The following is a 3,974-nucleotide window of genomic DNA, read 5'->3' on the forward strand; positions in this document are numbered from 1 at the left end:
GATGAACTGAGGATGATGGAATGGTGATCAGCCATCGGTTCCAGAAGGTTCCAGGTGAACTGAGGATGATGTAATGGTGATCAGCCCTCGGTTCCAGAAGGTTCCAGATGAACTGAGGATGATGTAATGGTGATCAGCCCTCGGTTCCAGAAGGTTCCAGATGATCTGAGGATGATGTAATGGTGATCAGCCCTCGGTTCCAGAAGGTTCCAGATGAACTGAGGCTGATGTAATGTTGATCAGCCCTCGGTTCCAGAAGGTTCTAGATGATCTGAGGATGATGTAATGGCGCCGGCGGGGATGGTGCTATTTATTATTATTTTTTGCATTGTTTGTAACTTATTTTGTACATAATGTTGATGCTACTTCTGGAATCAGAACAGCGATTACTCACCTCGAATTGGACGAGGAATTTTTCTTTATCAAGTTGGACGAGAAGGATTTACTCCAGACACCCGAGAAGGCCCTCATCCCCGTCATTCGCAGGAGAAAGAGACGCAGGTATCGCGGAAGGAAGTTGAGGTGCCTTGTGAGGATACGGCGGCAAGCAGCCATCGGTACAGTTGGCTAACGTACAATCTTTGGATAATAAAGTGGACGAACTACAAGCACATATATCCTACCAACGGGACATTAAAAACTGTAATATCTTATGTTTCACTGAGTCCTGGCTGAACAACGACATGAATAACATACAACTGGCGGGTTATACACTGTATTGGCTGGATAGAACAGCAGCCTCTGGTAAGACAAGGGGTGGCGGTCTATGTATATTTGTAAACAACAGCTGAGGCACGATATCTAAGGACGTCTCGAGTTTTTGCTCGCCTGAAGTAGAGTATCTCATGATAAACTGTAGACCACTAAATCCATTTATCTAATTTCTACCAGCATTTTAAATGTGCAACCATAAGGAAACAAAATTCTAGACCACCTTTACTCCACACACAGAGACGCGTACAAAGCTCTCCCTCTCCCTCCATTTGTCAAGTCTGACCGTAATTCTATCCTCCTGATTCCTGCTTACAAGTAAAAACTAAAGCAGGAAGTAACATTGACTCGTCATTAAAAAGTGGTCAGATGAAGCAGATGCTAAACTACAGGATTGTTTTGCTAGCACAGACTGGAATATGTTCCTAGATTCTTCTGATGGCATTGAGTAGTACACCATATCAGTCACTGGTTTCATCAATAAGTGCATCGATGACGTCGTCCCCACATTGACTGTACGTACATACCCCAACCAGAAGCCATGGATTACAGGCAACATCCACACTGAGCTAAAGGGTAGAGCTGCCGCTTTCAAGGAGCGGACTCTAACCACGAAGCTTATAAGAAATCCCGCTATGCCCTTCGATGAACCATCAAACAGGCAAAGTGTCAATACAGGACTAAGATTGAATCATTCTACACCGGCTCCAATGCTCGTTGAATGTGGCAGGGCTTGCAGACTATTACAGACTACAAAGGGAAGCACAGCCACGAGCTTCCCAGTGACACAAGCCTACCAGACGAGCTAAATTACTTCTATGCTCGCTTCGAGGCAAGTAACACTGAAACATGCATGAGAGCATCAGCTGTTCTGGACGACTGTGTGATCATACTCTCTGTAGCCGATGTGAGTAAGACCTTCAAACAGGTCAACATTCACAAGGCCGCAGGACCAGACGGATTACCAGGACGTGTACTCCAAGCATGCGTTGACCAAATCACAAGTGTCTTCACTGACATTTCAAACTCTCCCTGTCTAAGTCTGTAATACCAACATGTTTCAAGCTGACCACCATAGTCCCTGTACCCAAGAACATTAAGTTAACCTGGCTAAATGACAACCGACCTGTAGCACTCATGTCTGTAGCCATGAAGTGCTTTGAAAGGCTGGTCATGGCTGACATCAACACCATTATCCCAGAAACCCTAGACCCACTCTAATTTGCATTCCGCCCCAACAGGTCCACAAATTGTGGAATCTCTATTGAACTCCACATTTCCCTTTCACATCTGGACAAAAGGAACACTTATGTGAGAATGTTATTCATTGACACTACAGCTCAGCGTTCAACACCATAGTGCCCTCAAAGCTCATCAATAAGCTAAGGACCCTGGGACTAAACACCTCCCTCTGCAGCTGGATCCTGGACTTCCTGATTGGCCGCCCCCAGGTGGTAAGGGTAGGTAACAACACATCTGTCACTCTGATACTCAACACAGGGGGCCCCTCAGGGGTCCATGCTCAGTCCCTTCCTGTACTCCCTATTCACTCATGACTGCATGGCCAGACACGACTCCAACACCATCATTAAGTTTGCCGTTGACTCAACAGTAGTTGCCCTGATCACCGACAACAACGAGACCTCCTATAGGGAGGAGGTCAGAGACCTGGCCATGTGGTGCCAGGACAACAACCTCTCCCTCAGCGTGATCAAGACAAAGGAGATGATTGTGGACTACAGGAAAAGGAGGACCGAGCACCCCCCCATTCTAATCGACGGGGATGTAGTGGAGCAGATTGTGGCTTCAAGTTCCTCGGCGTCCACATCCCCAACAAACTATCATGGTCCAAGCACACCAAGACAGTCATGAAGATGCCAGGACAAAACCTATTCCCCCTCAGGAGACTGAAAAGATTTAGCATGGGTCCTCAGATCCTCAAAAAGTTATACAGCTGCACCATCGAGAGCATCCTGACTGGTTGCATCACTGCCTGGTATGGCAACTGCTCGGCCCCCTCGACTGCAAGGCGCTACAGAGGGTAGTGCGAATGGCCCAGTACATCACTGTGGCCAAGCTTCCTGCCATCCAGGACCTCTATACCAGGGGGTGTCAGAGGAAGGCCCTAAAAATTGTCAAGACTTCAGCTACCCTAGTCAAAGACTGTTCTCCCTTCTAACGCACGGCAAGCGGTACCAGAGTGCCAAGTCTATAACCAAGAGGCTTCTAAACAGATTCTACCACCAAGTCATAAGAGTCCTGAACATCTAATCAAATGGCTATCCAGACTATTTGCATCCCCCCTTATGCTGCTGCTACTCTCTGTTGTTATCGATGCATAGTCACTTTAATAACTCTACCTACACGGACATATTACCTCAATTACCTCAACTAACCGGTGCTCCCTGCACATTGACTCTGTACCGGTACCCCCTGTACATAGTCTCACTATTGTTATTTTACTGCTGCTCTTTAATTATTTGTTACTTTTATTTCCTATTTTTTTAGGTATTTTTCTTAAAACTTCATTGTTGGTTAAGGGCTGTAAGTAAGCATTTCACTGTAAGGTCATGTGACAAATAAAATTTGATTTTGATTTGAAAATATTATTTGTTAAAGAGTTAAAAGTTTAAAGAGTTTAAGTAGAGCCAACCGGAATTTGTGGTCTGTATATTTTATCATTTCATTTAGGATACCATCAATACCAGAGGCCTTTTAGCATTTTAGGTTGGAGGATTTTGTCTAGTAGTTCATTCAATGTAATTTGAGAATTCAGTAGGTTCTGGTAGTCTTTAATAGTTGATTCTATCTCTCTCACCCTCTCTCTCTCACCGGAGCTCTCTCACTCGCTCTCTCTCTTGCTCTCTCGCTCTCTCTCTCTTGCTCTCTCTCGCGCTCTCTCTCTTGCTCTCTCTCTTGCTCTCTTTCTCTCTCTCGCTCTCTCTCTATCTCTCGCTCTCTCTCTCTTGCTCTCTCTCTCTCTCTTGCTCTCTTTCTCTCTCTCTCTCTCGCTCTCTCTTGCTCTCTCACTCTCTCACTCTTTCTCTCTTGCTCTTTCTCTCTCTCTAATTAATTCTCTAGTTGCTCCTCTGATTTATCATTTATATAATGAGGAAAGTGAAGCCCATAATTTCAACAGCTTGCAGGTTTTAGATCACACTAAATGATGAAAGCTCTCTGTCTTCCTGGGGAAGATAACTATCACAAAGTGTGCGTATTTGTGTCTACACTGTGTGTGATGACTAAAAAGTCTGTGTCCTTGT

This window comes from Oncorhynchus clarkii, chromosome 30 (assembly GCF_045791955.1).
Source record: "Oncorhynchus clarkii lewisi isolate Uvic-CL-2024 chromosome 30, UVic_Ocla_1.0, whole genome shotgun sequence".
In the NCBI taxonomy this organism is placed as follows: domain Eukaryota; kingdom Metazoa; phylum Chordata; class Actinopteri; order Salmoniformes; family Salmonidae; genus Oncorhynchus; species Oncorhynchus clarkii.